The sequence below is a fragment of the Camelus ferus genome, chromosome 5, assembly GCF_009834535.1.
Source record: "Camelus ferus isolate YT-003-E chromosome 5, BCGSAC_Cfer_1.0, whole genome shotgun sequence".
NCBI lineage: Eukaryota > Metazoa > Chordata > Mammalia > Artiodactyla > Camelidae > Camelus > Camelus ferus.
Window position 1 is genome coordinate 33103609 of NC_045700.1, and position 18251 is coordinate 33121859.

The following is an 18251-nucleotide window of genomic DNA, read 5'->3' on the forward strand; positions in this document are numbered from 1 at the left end:
CCAGTCACAGAATCCTACAAAATCCTCTGGCATTTACCAAAGCACAAAGCTACAAAAATGTGCATTATTTTTCTATGTGGCTATCTGGTAAAATCCACCACTTCACTCTAGCACAGTCATATTTTATGACATAAACCCATAAATGGTGTGATTTTTTTTCTTTGAAATATTCTCACAAAAATCAGTGAACGTAGCTAACTAAGCTTTCCTCCTCTACCTCTGCCCACCCCCACCCTCCACCCATCCTATTAGAGTGGAAAACATGAAATGTGTTTGCATTGCATTCTGCATCTACAGCATAGTCTCTTGAAGCATGTACACTACTCATTTTTATTCACTTTTCCTCCGCAATATATTCTGGAAGTATATTCATCTCAACGTAACCTCTGGAACCACTTTAGAAATGTGTACTACCACTTAATTGTTAATAACAGGTAAATCAAAGGTAAAAGATAACTAATTAATTCTCTAGCTCAGTTTTATTTTACTGTTACTGTTTTGAGAAAATATAACAAAACCCCATTAGTGTTAAGGTAAGCCCATGAAACAACATAATATAATGCAAGAAAGACATTTAATAGTGTAGAGGAATGTTAAATTACTAATTAACTCCAAGTTACTGTATAAGAAAGCATAGTAATTTACAGGATTATTGCAGTATGCAGCTTGGATTGCCATGAGGGTCAGCTAGGGAGCATTTCTTTCTATTTCCCCCCTTAGTGTGGTGGTTACTGTAAAAATCTTCTCACATTAAAGCGCACTGTCCTACCCACAGTTCATTGCTGCTAATTAGCAGCAGTTGAGATTTTGCTAGCAGTCATTTTTTTTCTGTGTTAAGCTGCCAAATGTTACCAACTGCTCAAGATTCTCCATGCACAAAGTGTCCAGCTGCCCGGCTCGCACCACAAGGCTGTGTCTTTCAGCTGTTTTCTGTCAACTTTAACACCTGTGCAAAGAGAACACTAATCAAGTTATCTGTCCTGCCTTTTGTGATCGGAAGGTTATCAAAAGTGTTCTAGATATTGTGACCCATGCTTATCATCTACTTCTAGAAAGTTGCATTGAACACACACACACACACACACACACACACACACAAACACACACACATCTTTTTATTTAAAGACCCAGTTGAGACCAGTACTCTCAGAAAAGTTAAATCACTGCTGTAGCTGCCATGTCAAAGTCAAGTGTTTTCACAGTCTATTTAAACTTTTATTTAAGCAATAAGGCTTGGGAAAGTCATCTTTTAGTTTTACCTAAATATATAAGAAGAATGCCATAACTTTGATTAATAATTGATTAAATAAACCATTCTGACATCAAACGCAGGAGGAAGAGCTGTGCACTGAAAGGCTAGACTATCAAATAGGACTTTGTTGTCTTCAACGTTGCTTTAGAACTGCAGCATTATAGAGCAAGAACATTAATTTTTGACGTCTTTTATAATCATGTGAAATAAAATGGACTCCTTTTCTTCCTTAATTAAATACTGGTAGTGTTAAAACACTATAAATTTAGAAATAATCATACAGCCTAATCATTTTCTGTCTGTTCCATTGGCTTTATAACTAATTTATATTTAACCTTCTTGGGAACCTATGATCAGAATGTACTTTTTTAAAAAATTCAAGGCAACTGTCACTGGTGTCTAATACCTGTGCAAAAGGGAACTGGAACTTAAAAATGTTTAAAAAATGAGGGATGATCTACAATGGACTGCACTGCTTATATGATTTGGTAGCAAAATAGTCTCTGCCTTCTTATGATTACAGAACAATTGATAAATGCTTAGCTCATTTGTTCCTATTTTCTATTTATAGTGATAAATTTCATGTTAAAAATAAATGCAGTTGTATAAATGCTCGTGTATTTACATTAATATTGGCATTACGATATATTTAATTAGACAATCAGAACTGAAAGGGGACTGATTTTGGTCCATATGTTGTAACTGTTTGATACTATCATTTTTCTTTCCCTTTTGGTTGAAATAATCTATTTTAACTGAATTCAGTGTTCCTTCATTTGTACTTTAAAAAAGGCAAAAGGATTGTAAAATTTACCTGTGACATGAGTATAAAATTCATTGTCCTGACAGCAATGAATCCACGCAGACTATGATCAAAACTGTAGCCCTAGGGTAACACAGAACGAGTGTCAACTACATTTTGCTGTTAAGTTTCACAAAAATCCCCTCTGGAAATTTCAATCACAATATTCTGAATCTATATTTATGTAATGGTTACAAAAACTAATAGAGAGGACAGATAAAAATTGTATGTGCTTGAATTTCAGAACCATACTTTTGTGATTTAAGAACAAAATATTCTTTAGATTTTGCTATTTTATGAAAAAGGAACAATAAAGATATTATTCAGTATTCAAGAATATCTTACCAGAGATTTACATGTAAAATCCCTGCTAATATAGCTTTCTTCTCCTTGAACTATTCAAAATTTATTCAGCCAAAATTATCAAGTAAGTACATAGATAGATCAGTATCACTATGATTCCTATCAAACACGTTCTCTTTTTTGTCCTTTCTTCACCCATTGCATGTCTGCACTTGGAGAGAGAGACAGCTGGTATAGGGATGTGAAAGGTTGCTCTTTAATTCAGACCAACACAGATGATTTTGCTGGCACTGTTAAGAAAATGTACAAAATTATTTAAAGTCAGTAAAATTGATTCTCACTTGTTCAGGTGCCTGATTTTTCACAACCAAATAAAGGCCCTCAGGTTATGAAGCAGGACTTTGAACAAGTTAGTTAGCCTTGCTGAACCTCAGTCATGCAGCCTGGACACTGGGGATCATGACGCCTATTTTGTAGTTCTGTGTTGATGAACAGTCTCAGTTCTAACCAGGAGAAGAGGAAGGATTTGTTCATTTCTGGTGGGTTCAAGATCGTCTTGATACAGAAGTGATCGAGTCCACAAGCCAGGGCTGGCCATGCTCTCCCTGGTTTCTTTTATTAGACCTTGCATAGGAAAAGTTGAATAGAATCATCTCTTTCAAGCTGCGGTACAACTGACTGAGGAAGATGAAATCTCTTTTCTTTTCTTGAAGTATAGTCAGTTTACAATGTTGTGTCAATTTCTGTGTACAGCATAATAGTTCAGTCATACATATGCATACATATATTCCTTTGCATATTCTTTTCCATTATAAGTTACTACAAGATAGTAAATACAGTTCCCTGTGCTATACAGTATAAACTTGCTGTGTATCTATTTTATATACAGTTGTTAGTATCTGCAAATCTCCTCCAAAAGACACATTTTTGTATGAGGTAAGACTAATTGATCAATTGAATGCCTGTAATATTATCTTGTGAAGGTGGATGGGTTGGGAGCGGGGTTAGCTGTTTGGAATTGATATTCGCATACATAGCACCATTAAAATGTTGCTGTAGAATCCTACCAATAGCATCACCCCTTCTCACACATGTGCCTGTAAATTTGACTTTAAACTCTCGTGTTAGTCAGATATCATTTTCTCCGAGGCGCTAGTAAAATGTGACATACTATTATTTTATAGGCTTTGAAGGGGAATAGAAAATAATTAAGAATGGCTGCTAAAAAAGTAAATATGTGTGGCATGAAGAGCCTACAGGCAGATGATAATCTCTGGTTGGATTACTTGCTGTAAGATGTGAATATGTTGTCTTTAAGGGGAAAAAATGCCACTAAATAAGCTCTGATTATATTCTTAAACTCTTGTTTCCTCAAATAATTTATGTACTCTTGTATAGAATCAGCTATGGTACATTTCTGGACAGGCCCAGTCACCAAGTAGTCACTAAGGACCTACAAAGAAAAAACCATATAATACTGATTTCACGTAAAAAATATAATTAGCAATGCCAGGCAACATTAAAAAGATGCTCTATGATGAATGATGATGATGGTTGCGGTGGTGGTGGTGGTGGTGGTGGAGGTGTCCACCATTTGTGAAGCCCTTCCTAGGGGCCTAACCATTTATTCCTTCAACAAATAGTATGAATTTCTTACTCAGTGCCAAACATTGGTCTCAGTGCTGGAATAAATGAGCAACTCACAAAATCGACAATATGTCTGGCTTCTTAAGCTTATAGTGGAGGGGAGATAAGCAATGAATAAAAATAAACACACTAAGATAAATACGACAACCAAGATAAACATTTTAAACCACATTCTGTGGCTGAGAAAACAGAGGCAGGGTGGTGAGGTCATTTGTCTACACTCCAACAGCTGGTGGAATGGCAGAGCTGAGATTCAACACATTCTGTAAGATTCTTTGTATATATTGTGATGCATCTCAGAAAAGACCCTCCACAAGTAAAGAGGTGAAAGAGCTGGCTTGATGTTGGAATTTGAACATAATTTCTTGAACAAGGAAGTCTCTGGATCTATTTTTGAAGGAGGCAAAGCATTTAGATAGAATTTACATCGGGCACAATCAAAGGTATAGCACAGACAGACACTGGGTTGTGTTTGGAAGACAGGAGATTAATTTGAATATAATGGAGAGTGGAGGATAAAAGAAAGAAGTAAACTTCTTGTTGGAAGAACTTGTGTGACTGATGAAAGAATCTTGACTATCCTGCCTGCCATCCATAGACACATGAAACTTTTTAAATCAAGAGATTCCTGATAGTTGTGTTATAGGAAGATTAATCTGGTCACTGGGAATGTACACAAAGCTGAAGGAGTGAGAGTTTGCATGTCAGAGGGTCCAGTCACAAGGCTACTGTAATAGTGTGAAAATGAGTTAGGGTGATTGCCGTGGAATAAAAAAAAAACAACAATGCAGGAAATTTTCAAATAATATAACTAGAAAAAATAATTAAAATCCCTAGTAGTGATTAGAGTTATCTGAAGTTTATTAAGGTTATGTGATACAGCCTTCTATTTGCTGCTGTAATATGTGAGCTAAGACATAAAAGGCAAGAAAGAAAGAATAGGTGGGTGAAAAGAAAGGCATTTCCAAGCACAGGAGACAGCAGGAGCAAAAGCAGGCAACAGCCACAGCTAGAGCAACTGAAAAGAAATTTATCTTTTAAGAATTGGGGTTCGAAAAACACTTGATCCAGTCTAATTGTCATATATTTACATTAAATACAAATATCAAATACTACATTTTAATTAGCTTAAATGCATTTCCTTGGTCGTAAATAGTAACTGGGCCTTATCACTTATTTCCCATCTTTTTTCCACTTTTCTTAAGATGTTGCATTTATGTGTGAATTTTCTATACCTGGATTACAAACTCTTAAGTGTTTAGAAGTATTTTTATCTGGTCCACAGTTGAAGCACTCTTTGAATACTAACTACAGGTGGTTGAGTGATGGAAGGATGGATGTGACAGGCTGATAATGTCTCCAAAATAAGTCCCTGTCTGAATCTGTGGTACCTCTAACTATTATCTTATATGGTAAAGTTTTTGCAGATGAGATTAAATTAAGGCTTTTGGAGTAAGGAGATTGTCCTAGATTATCTGGCTGGGTCCTAAATGCCATCACAAATACCCCTAGAGGAGAGATACAGAAGGACTTAAGACACAGAAAAAGAGGAAGCAATGTGACAATTGTGGCAGAGGTAAGAATGTTGTGGCCACAAATCAAGAAAAGCCAGCAGCCACCAAAAACGGGGAGTCAAGGTGCAGAATCTCTCCTAGAGCCTGCAGGGGGCACGGGGCCCGCCAATACCTTGATTTTGACCGAGTGAAACTGATTTCAGGCTTGTGGCCTTCAGAACTGTGAGGGGACAAATTGCCTTTGTTTTTAGATACCAAATTTGCTTGTAATTTGTTACAGCCATGGGAAATGAATCCAATGGATGCTCAGCATATTAAACATCAGTGGAAATGTGGTTTTATCAATATCTACTGGCCAGAGGCTTCCTCTGAAGCAGAAGAGAGTAAAACGTTGCCTCGGCAGTGCCAACCATTTCCACTCCTGGCACACTCTCAGCAGTGCCAACAGATTCTGGGAATGTAAGTACATGTAAAATGCCGTTGACATTTTGAATATTCTGATTTGGACTTACTGGCCATTCTACTCCAGAAATATTTATAACAAACTAATATATCTTCATGTTAACCCTATGCTAGAGATTTTTAAACATTGCAGCAAAGACAAATATCAGAAATTATTCCCCATTATGGATGTCAGACCCACACTGACCTTAAAAATTAAAACATGCAACACATTTCAAATCATATTAAATTCTGTGTTATGTACAATCTTAAAAATATTTCAGAGGAGTTGAATTATTTTTTAGGGGTTCATAGTATCACACATGTACTTAAGACTATATATAGATATGAAATTGCTAATGAATCTTGGTACTATTAAACATATTACCATGATAAAAATGTAACCAAAATGAATCCACATATTCTGAAGAATGAAATATAGCTTGTGGCCTCAAGGTTTTGTCTTATAATCTCTTAGTTTCAATGTCCATATCTCAATCAAATCAAGGGACCATTTGAACTTACACGCTTAACTAAGTAGATTTACCACTGAGTAATTATATTACACACAAATTTATCTTAAAGATGTGTAAATTGTTTCCATCTTTTTTCTTTGAAAGAGGTAGTTATTAATGACATGTTAACAAAGCCTCAGAAATTGTGACTGTGTGTTTATGAAGGTATACGCATGTAATAATTGTTGAATTGTTCTGCTTTCATATTTGGAATTTTCACATATGTACCTGCTTTAAGAAACAACACAACATAAAATCTTAATTTGATAAAATCAATATACAGGAGAAATACATTATAAATCAGAGACCTTTAAGTTGACCAAATGGCCTTGTTGATCCTGTGATCTAACACCTACTTTTAATAAAAGACTAGACTAAGACTCAGAGATGTAAGTGATTCGACTAAAGGCACGTTGCAAGCCATTGGACAAGACAGGAATAGAATCCATGTCTTTCAGCTCCTGGTCCAAGACTCTTCACAAGCCCCAGGGCTGGTTATTTCCACTAGTTATTCTAAGACTTTGGTATAAGTTGTTAACGCCCTAAGTGGGTAAAGGAGGAAAAGCCAAGGAGCAAAGCAGGGTGAAAGTGATGGAAACCAAATGGAGACCAGCCCAAATTAAAGGTAGATATTATGGTGATATTAAATAAAATACTTTTTCTGAACATCTATGACTATCAAATCAATTTTAAAATATAGAAAATCTATTTTATCTTTCAAAACAGATTCAGAATTTAAAATATTAGATTTTAAAGCATCAAAAGTTAGTCAAGGTTTAGAGTTTCTAATAGTTATCAGTCCTTATCAGTGAGAAATATGGAGAAAATCCTTCTATATATTGATTCTAAAATATTACAGTATGCTTTGAAATAGTCTCATTTATCTTAATTATCCATTAAAGATATATGATCCATTATGTGTGTGAATATTGAAACACATTTCAGAGATAAATGACCTAGTTTTAGCCTTTACTTTGAAAAAAAATCACAACTCCTTGACTCTATTTCCTTATCTATAAAATGGGTTTTTGAGAACTTCCAACTAACTAATTTGCAATTATAGCAAGAATTCATATATGAAAGTGCTCAGAAATCTGTCAGGTGCTCCATATGTGATGTGTCTGTGTGTGTTTGCATGTGTGTGTGTGCATGTGTGCCTGTATTTGTGATAATTTCTATTCATTTGGCTGTCAGCATATAGTGGGGCAAAAAGAAAGGGCATGTTTATTTTAAAAAAGCAATAATGCAGGAAAGGAAAAAAAGAAAGAAAGAAAATGCTTCCTTCAATGAAAAGTAGATTTAAAGTGAGAGATGACTCTATTATTCAAAACTACAACTACTGCTTTGCATTGTCAGGGAAACTAATATCTCCAAGAGTTACATGTGGAATAAATGCTTAAATAAATGATTAGGGGTAGATAGCTACGTACTCTGACTAATGAGAGATGGGGTGACCTTTAAAAAGACTCAGATTCCAAAAAAAAACCCCACTGACTCCTTCATTTCTGCAATCTGCATTTTGTGTTGTACAGAACAAAACAATTAATACAGTTAAGAGCAAAACTGCAAACCTAACAGGGAACAGGACTGGGAGCCAGGGAACTCCTTGGTCCTTTCTTGCTCTACGTGTGACCTTGAACAAATCACTTAATCCTCCTGGGCTTCAGCCCCATCACTTCCAACATGAGGGAGGTCTAAGGTCCCTTCCAGCTTTTACACTTTGTGACACCATGATTCCAATTCTTAGCTTCTCTCTCACCATATTTGACACTTTGTTGACACACTGTCAGAACACTTCACACATTTTCAGAAAGCCGTAACAAAGCATTATCAGGTCATTAGCACAGATTTTTTAAGAGAAACTTTAAAATATCTTTCACTAGGTGTTGGTCATGGCACCTATGTTTATGCTATTGGAGTCCTTAGTGGAGATATAGATGTAAAGATGTAGATAGACATTTTAAAAAGTCAACCTTGTTAAGTCCATATACAATGAAAAATAAGGTTGTGATACAGCTATGCATGACAAAAATAGCCATTTACTTTCCACAATGTGCAAATAACTACTTACTTAAAATGAAAAAAGAAAAAAGAGAGATAAATACTTTTAGTGTTATAAAAGTTGTGCACATTTCTTTCATAGCCTTTTCTTTTTCATTTCTTCCATAAACGGTTGACATTACATGTATGTCTCATGGCACATATGTGTGTATGTATCTCATTTACATCCAACGTTTATGGAGCAGACTGTCCCAGACATTGTTCTAATTACCTTTCTTATGCCTCTTGTTACCCGTGACACCCGTTGTGCATCCTCGTCACTATCTGATCCTGATGGAGCTGTGCTCCTGAAGACCTATTTTCTGAGTCCCTTTATTTTTTTGCAACAAGGAAAACAACCTGTGCCTAAACTGGCAAATTATTATAGTCCAAAGTTTACCTGGACTTAGACAGATCTAGAGATCTCCTTCTAGACCATTTAAAAATATTTTCCTTCCCCATTTCTTAGACAAAAATAGCAGACTTCTTTGCTGTCTCCAGCTTAATCCATATCTTCTACCCACCCCCACCAAACATGACTTTATTCATTCTAACGTACTTAACAACATTTCAGAGATTGTGTGTATGTGAGGGCACTATTATCAATCATAATGCTTTCCAATTACTACACCCAGGTGGAAAAGATTCAGAACATTGATTAATGAATGATTTATGCTTTTCACACAAGCCTGTGATGAAGTATTTCTTTCTTAGAATATTCTAGAACCCTTGTGCAGGCTGTTCAACCTGTACCCCAGGCCTAGGCAGAACTGAACTTAAACCTCAGACTGATAACAATTTGCCATTTTCTTAAAAATATCTCAAGAAAGAGGTTGCCTTACTCTCAAAGATGACTGTCTGCATAGCACTTTAGTGAAGAAAGGAAGATGTATTATTTAGCAGTGCTCCAAGTTATGGTAAATGGGCTTAAATTTATTAATTGATTTTATCCATTTTACTTGGAAAAAGTAAATAAAGCCGAATAAATGAGCCATATAGTTCCAGCCCGTTGGCTATTTTAAGCCAAACTAGAAATTAATGAGGTGATTAAGGAAAAATGGTGAAAGGAAGGGAAAAAAGAGGCCTTAAGTACTTAATCTGGACGAACACAATTCTAAACATTTTTGGATGCTGTTGAATGAAAATGAAATTTTGTTCCCATGTACACGCCTTCCCCCAAGCACTGCCCCCTAGTAGGGGCTCTTTGAGTGACAGCCTTGGTCCCCAGAGTGAACCTTCCTCTGACACCTTTCCCAGCAGGCCCCTGCTCACTAGCGGGCCCTGAGGACCTGCTCCTGCTGAGGACGCCGCCCCCACGGTTTCCCTCCCTCATCCCACTGAGACCATGCTGCGCCGGCGAGGAGGAAATCAACTAGAAGAGCAGAGACGCATCTCCCGGGAAGCACGAGGCCACGATCGAAGTGGCAGAGACGTCATTGTCAATCAACACCATTTTCTCTTCTTTGTAGCAAGCCTAACACAGTTAACTTGGGCAATCATCACCCCCTGCCCCGTACAAGTCAACTAGGTCCAGAGATTCAAATCTCTGCAATTTTTAAATAACCCCAAGAATAGGCAGAAGCCTAGCAGAGTTTCCTATTCCTTTATGTTCAAAGGGATTTTCACATTCAAAAGCTCCCATATGCACAGGGAACTATATTCAATGGCTTGTAGTAACCTGTAATGAAAAAGAATATGTCTTTCTCCCTCTCTCTCTCTCTCTCTGTATGTGTAACTGGGTCACTATGCTGTACACGAGAAATACAACATTGTAAATACTTCAATTTTAAAAAGGGGAGGAAACAAGCTCCCATATAGACAAATGATAGTACATGTTGGAAAGACTACAGCAGCTGCATTTTAAATTAACAGTATTACTATTAAGGTTCATCAATTCTATCTTAAAAAAAAAAAAGAAAACTGAAATTAAAAATAAATGCAAACTTCTGCCTAAAAGTAGCACCAGCTGTGTGTTGCATTAGGACTCATTCTAGCCTTCCTCATGCTACAGGTCTCTCCACAAAATAAAACATTTGCCTGCTAATGTGGACCTGATGTAGCTGTTCTAGCCAGAAGGTCAAACATACTGGACCTACTACCAGAGCCAAGTTTGGAGGAAATACTGAAAAACACAGAAGGTAAAACCTTACGGTGAGCTATAAATAATCATAAATACACTAAAATCTACAGTTTATTATGCTCTAGTTTTGTCCTTCCTGCCAAAGTCAAAAAGCACACGCACCTTCGTTTTTAAAAGAAATTTACTGTACATTAGGAAACAAGCCACAGAGTGGTCCAAAACACCGCCAGTTCTCAGCGGGTCAAATAGGTGGTGATTGCAGGTTTAAACTAGGTTCATCCTTCTCAGTTTTACATATGAACTTTGGAGTCTGAATGCAGGATGCAGAGTGTGTGTGTGTGTGTGTGTGTGTGTGTGTGTGTGTGTGTACTTTGAATTCACACTCTAAAATCACTATTGCCAGAAGCTATCTCACCATTCAAATAAATGACAGAGAAATTTCTAGTAAGAGTTTTCGGTTTTCTAATCTCATAAACTATGTAAAAATTCCACTAAAAAGGAACTAGAGCATCTATGACAATGATGCTAAGCACAGATACTCTATTCAGCTGTGAAATTATCACGTAAAAGTAATTTTTAAACAATTCTAACCTAAAACATTTTTACCTTTAGCAAAATGTTTTAAAAATACTTGATATAAATTGTTACTTCTTTCATATAAAGATAGTTAATGAATTTATTTTTAGTTCAATTCTAACTAATGAATATACTCTCTATAAAAATAAAACTGGTATGAAACTGGCAATATTTTAATAGTATAGTATATTGAAGAAACATTATAAGCCTATGATATACTATAGCTTTGTTTAATGTGTAGTCCAGAGACCAGCAATATTGGCCTCTCTCGGCAACTTGTTAAAAATGCAGAATTTCAAGCCTTCCTCCAGAATTACTAAATCAGAATTTGTATTTTAACATCATTCTTCTGTGATTCTTGTGGACACTACAGTTTGAGTGGCATAGATATAAAACAGTAGCTTGATTAGAAAGGATATAGAATCTACCATATACTTTTCTCAGCAAAAAAGCAAAACTATGCTTAAAGTCCAGGGGTTACATTGGAGGTTGTTAATTTCTTACCATAAAGGAATAATGTACATATTACTCAAAATTATTTTGCAGGGCACTGATCAAAATGTGGGTATTTTTGAAATGATAGCCCACAGAATTTAATCTTCCCTCCAAATATAACCCTATATATTTTCAAGAAAGGTCAGTTTTGTCTTAACAACTATGTAAATTAAACTCAGACATAAATAATCAGGTCCTTAATAAGTTCCACTGAATAGACTATATGCAGATTTTCTCTCCAGTATTATTTAATCTCACCAATTTACCTAACAGTTTTATTTTGCTTCAATCATGGCTTCTTTAGAAGTGCAATATAACCACATTAAAAAATAAAATACTATTCTACAATGAGACATTTTATTTCATTTCTTCAAGAAATTTGGCCCATGGGTACAAAGGATCTATCTTTCTTTGACAGAAGTGGCCTCTCTGGGTCAGGTCGGAAATCCACTGTGGCCTGTGGAGGACTGCCTAGGAAGCTACCGAGCTTGGACCTGGCCTTGCACAACAAAGATCATTCATCTCCCGGTCTCCCAGTCTGGTTCTTTTGAAGAGCTATAAACACACCTACTGTGTTAGCCTTTCCAGAGATATCAAAAGGTATTAAGAGATATTGAAAGAACTAATATCTACAGTGTTCTATTCTGATTTTTAAAAAGCCAAATCTGAGCTGTACCTGCTATCTGGAATTTAGCCTCCTGCCATTCAAGAATATCCCACTTGAAAGTTCCAATATCTCCTTCAAAAACCCTAATTTTAAAAATAAACACTATCAGTTTATGAATATATCACATTTATCCATCCAAGCTATTTAATCTTTTGGGAAGTGTATTTTGTGGACCACTTTGAAAATTTGACAGATCTGAGAGTTTTTTCCAGATAAATGTACATGTATATTTATCAAGAAAACTATGTATTTGATTTCAAGAATTTCACTGGCCTCCAAGTATCTGATCCATGGAGTCCGGTTGAAGAATCCTAGCTGCATATGGTTGACTGAATTCTGTGCAAAGTTATCAAGCACTAATATGCTCAGAAACAGATACTTGCAAAGTAGCTCCAGCAGGCATATACACCTTCTTTCTCCTTTTATAAATATGCTTAATCTTCAAAATGGCTCTGACGTTGTGATTTTGTTTTGCTTTGTTTTTTTCAGCAAATGTGAACTCAATGTTAGAAAAAGTTTAAGCTTGAAAATTAAACATTCTGGAAAGGATTACAGAATATTTCATTAAAACTCTCTTTCCAAATATAATTTAGAAATGCATGAGCTACTTTTCTTCATTTCCTCAACTTTCAGGATGGCGATATTAGCTGCAAACATTTTTGATACATGTATATAAGTAAACACTGACTAAAACAAGTCTAATTAATATCATCATTGGAGGAAAAACAACCAATCAACCAACCCAGGAATATACAAGACTGGTTGATCCTAGGAGGTTCAGTCAATGTATTCTGTTCATGGGTTTCTTACTGCCAGGGTGGTGGGGGAATGACATGGACTGGAATTACCAGAACCTCTCTTACTAGCATGTTAGTTCTAATCTATTTTTAAGTCAACATTGGTTTTATCAGGGTTAGCACATGTTAGTGTCCTTTGAAAACACCGAATTTTTGAGTACTAGGAAAAGTGAACACGTCCCATGAAGCACAGGAAACTTTGGTGCCTAAAATACATTACTTATTGTGTACAGTCTATTGTGGTATAAATATTCTGTGGTATAAATATTCACTGTATTTCCTCTCTGTACCTCAGCTTGAAATGAGCCCTGAGTATAAGGCAATTTTACATCAATGAGGCCATCAAATCCACAATATTCCAGAAGTCCTATTTAGGCAGGAGTCTCTGACATGTTTTAACCAGTAGAGGAATAATATGGATTTGAGGAGGGTACTCACTAAAAGGATTTGTCATAAAGGTACATTTTTAAACAACTGTTTATCCCACCATTTCCAGAACTTTTAATATTACATTTTATTAAATTGAAATTTGCAGGAAGATGGCAATAGAGGTATTTCAATCTTAGGCTATTTTGTTAGAATCACTATAACCAGAAGCCCAGTGGTGATAATTCTGACCAAATTCTGGGCTTCAACTCACACAATGGAAGGATTCAAGACATTCTCATTAACAAAGAAGAATGCAATTAAGTAACAACCAGAATAGTGAAGTTGGAACTTAAAACTTTGAGGATTGAATGGAACATAAGTTGTTTTCAATTATTTGAAGAACCACTCAGTAGTATATAGACAGATTCCTTCTGCATGGCTCTGGAAAGAACAAGAACCAAGAGGCAGAAATTATGACTGTAATACAAAAGTGGAACAGACCACTTCATAGAGGTTAATTTCCAGTCAGAATTTATACAAGACAAAGCTAGGACAGAGAACTGGATATGAAACTGTGAATCTCCACATGTCATTCATATCAGGTTTTTGTTTGTCAGACAACAATTTTTCTCTTTATAGTTGTTAAGCAACAACTTGGTAGACTACCTGTTTTGTCCTTCATGATACTATTAATTAGAAAATGTCAAAGATCCCTGTTCACTATTCCATCTCTGAGATTTATATGGTCATTGTAGGTGCCTTTTCTTTAGTTTGAGAGCCGTGATCTGGCCTCTCTCACTCAAGGCTCCCATTATTTCCAAGAAACCACAGAACCCCATTTCACTGGGGTGCCTTCTACTGTATCCCCTGTCTGCAGAGGACAGCCACAACTTACCTTTTCAAAGATGCAGGAAGAGTTCTCTTGGCTTCATCTAAGAAATGCTTAAGGGGAAGCTGAGTGGGTCATACATCATAAATTCACTCCAGTATTCTCTTCTTTCTGAGCCTAAAACATGCCAGGAATATGCCAGAGTTGCAACCTCATTGATTTTAGACCATTGTTAAATCCAGGCTTTAATTAAGCAATATAAAATACTGTCAAGGCCAATGCCAGATGCTTAAGTCAAATCAACATAATAAATTCCAAATCCCAGGAGAGTGCACCTGTATCAATAAACTCTTCCCACTCTAATCTAGTATTTATCTCTTCTTTCTGACATGCTTAAAATTAACTCCCTTACAGGTACTCCAGACTCCTGCTGAGTTTTATTTCAATATCTTGCAACTTTTTAATGGGCAGCCTACCTCATTCAGTATCAGGCTTTGTTTCTATCTGGGTTGTGTTTGAATTATGAAAGCATGTAAAAAACATATAGCAGATATATATAGTTATTGACTATATTCCTTATGCTGTACATTTCATACTCCTGACTCATTTATTTTGCAACTGAAAGTTAGTGTTCTTAATGATAATATTGAACAATAATACTAAAATTGTCTCCCTTATGACCGAGAAGCATTTTCTCCCTTTAACATGCAACATGATGTTTGGTATGCCAAACATCAGCCAACTCTTTAATAATTTGCCATTTTTGATAATTGTCTAACCAGTTGATTAAAATACAGTAAGAATTTTCCAAAGATTTCTAGACAGTTAAATGTCTTGGGTTAACCATCTTGTACTTCAGTGTTAAGTGAGATTTTTTTCTTTCTTACATCAATACCCAATATTTAATATATAAAATTATTGTTTTCCAAGCCTTTAAGGGCAATACAGTTGCCAGTTGAACAACCCAGGTTTGAACTGTGTGGGTCCACTTGTACATGGATTTTTTTCAATAATACTACAGTACTACATGACTCCATGGTTGGTTGAATCCAAGAATGCAGAACCAGGGATATGGAGAGCTGACCATAGAGTTACTCAGATTTTCTACTGCATAGGGGTCAGTAGTTCACACAAGTTGTTCAAGGGTCAACTGTATTTAAATCTGTAGCATTATGGTAACTTCAGCTGTCTCCTTCTTCTTTGTTTTAATTTACCTGGTCTCTGCACAGAGACTCAGATTCAGTGCTGCTCTCTGTCTTGTTGAGATACTAGATATGCCTTGGGATCATAGTCTTGGTTTGTTACTTGTTTTAATTTGCCTGCTAACTTGGGAAATGTAGTTTGTCATGTTAGTACAGTTTTTAGACGCATGATATCTAACTCTACTTCTTTATCATTTCATATTATACATTAAACATTTCTTATATAGTTACTATAGGGGAAGTCTTGGCTAATATATTTAATTTCACTGTTTTTTTTTTAAATTAATACCTATGCATAGAAAACAAATAACATGGTTATATATAATGAAAGAGAGGAAAGAGGGTAGGGGATAAATTTAAAAGCTAGTTTACTCTGAATACACTTTGTTTTAAATTTGGAACCATAATACATTTAACATAATTTTTTAATCCAAAAAGAAAATAGAACACCATTCTTAAAATTGGAAAACAAACCAAAAAAAAGGCAATCTAACTATAAATAAATTGGTTGCATAAACATCAGAGGGAAAGTAAATTTTCAAACTACTTTCTTTTTCAAACTACTTTTAAATAAAAGTGTTTTGACTATAAACACCTAGTGTGATAACTTAGTAAATACCAAGTCTTCCATAAAGATAAACTTTTCATCATTGACTGTTTATACTGATGTTCAAATTATACAGGATTGCAAGGTAAAAGCTTGTTTAATTTCCTTTATCAATTTTTCCTAAATATTTGTCCCAAATTCTCCAAAGTTGACCCAGCATATTTTCAATGTAATTATAAACTTATGCGCTTAAACTTATTTGATGAGTTACAATCCATTGCACTTAAATCTTTACTTGTGCTCAAATCATTTCATCTTTGCTTCTTGGAAGCTTATTAAGGTTGACTCTTAAGTTCTAAGAATATAACCCTAGGTTTCTTTAATAAAATCTTTGCTTTCTGGTCTAACATATTTTCCAGGTTTATATTGTACATTGCAAGGGCCAGACCTAGAACCTAGAATCAACCTTTTCTGCAAAGCCTACTGTCCTTCCAATGAGGATAGATTTTAGAAACTGCACTCTGGGGGCTGAGATTGCTCACTGATAATAGGCCGGTCATTTTTCCTGGTCTTTTGAGTGGAGAGACATAGACTGTGTGTGTGTGTGTGTGTGTGTGTGTGTGTGTGTGTGTGTGTGTGTGTGTGTGTTCATATTTCTTAAGACACAATATGTGGTATATTCTTATTGATGACTCCCAATTTAAATGCAGGATTTAAACTTAATTTCATTTTCCAATATGTTTCTCCCTCAATCACAATGAAACTCCTCTGTCTCAATGATACAACATTTATTGAATTTATCCCACAATATACACACAACCAATTCAGAATAACTTCAGCCTTACCACCAAAGACATGGTTATAGAAGACAGGGTTTTCTGCAGGACTTTTTTTCTGTTAGGTATATGTCATCCTAGAGATATAAAGACAAATTAGTTTACTTTGTTTTATAATTTATAAAACATTTACATTGCTCAAAAGTTAAATCTACACATCTATCATTTATCTACAGAGAGATCCAGTCCCCATCACCGTCCTATCCACTCCATTCCTTCCCACTCATTTTAGGTGATATTTACACTTACTTAAATTTCATGATTTATATGCCTATTTTACTATAAATAAATATAACATACATATTTATACACATATTTCCTAATTTTTAAATGGTAGCAACTACACACACACAATAATAATAATAATAGTTAGCACACATATATATGCTATGCATATATCATACTGCATTTCTCTGAAATGCTTTTTCTGTTGAACAGCACATTCTGGAGATCATGTTCTATATACTGTATTCAGCTGCATAGTATTCACATGTTTATTTAACTAATCCCTTATTCATGGACATATGTTTTCTTTATTATCCTTTGCCATAAAAAATAGTGAGGCACATTTTCACATTTCTATCAGTTTATTGTTGATATGTTTTAATATCACTAAATGTATAGCAACTAGACGTATGTGCCTTCTGATGGATGAAAAAAGTATAGAGTATCAATTAAACTTCAATCTAATCAAACTTCTAAATATGACTCTAAGTTTATAGTAAATACAGGGGAATCAACCAAATCCAAAATGTGTGAAATTTTTCAGGGAAAATATTTAAGATTTGAAATAAATAAATATCAAAAAAAGATGAACTATTGTAGATTTAAATGATTTGAAAGGCTTAACTGACCAAGTGCAACATATAAATTTGTTTATATCTTTATTCAAAAACTATTTGAAAAAATAGAGCTCATATGAAAAATCAAAACATTTGAATATGAACCAGATGATTAGATGATATTAAGAAATTATCCTTAATTTTATTTGGTTTAAACAAGTTTTAGTTGTTAGGGATACATACTAAAGAATTTAGGCTGAGATAAAAATTTTTGATATTTACCTAAAATATTACAACAAACATATTGGGGCATTATTTGTTAATACAGCCTTGAATATATGTAGGTGAAATATGTTATCTGGGATCTGCTTCAAAGTAGTCAGACAAAAAAACGGGGGGCTACACAAAACAAAATGGTAAAATAGTTACATTGTTTAGATCTGGGTTATAATATAAAGAATCATTATAACAGTTCTTCTTCAACAAAATACTAAAACATGAAGGTTTGGAGCAAAAAAAGAGGTTCACAAGGTCATAGATCTCATCAATCTTCAGTT

The 18251-nt window shown here is 35.0% G+C and overlaps 1 long non-coding RNA gene across 1 annotated transcript in view; it reads right to left on the reverse strand.

The window, feature by feature from the left end:
- Positions 1-471: 471 nt before the first annotated feature.
- LOC116663628 overlaps positions 472-18251 on the reverse strand; it is a 124098-nt gene continuing 106318 nt past the window's right edge. The window contains exons 7-10 of the long non-coding RNA XR_004319864.1: positions 16922-16989; positions 14394-14504; positions 2067-2138; positions 472-946 (exon numbers count right to left, since the gene is read on the reverse strand). This is a non-coding gene — a long non-coding RNA (uncharacterized LOC116663628). The remainder of the gene's footprint in view (positions 947-2066; positions 2139-14393; positions 14505-16921; positions 16990-18251) is intronic.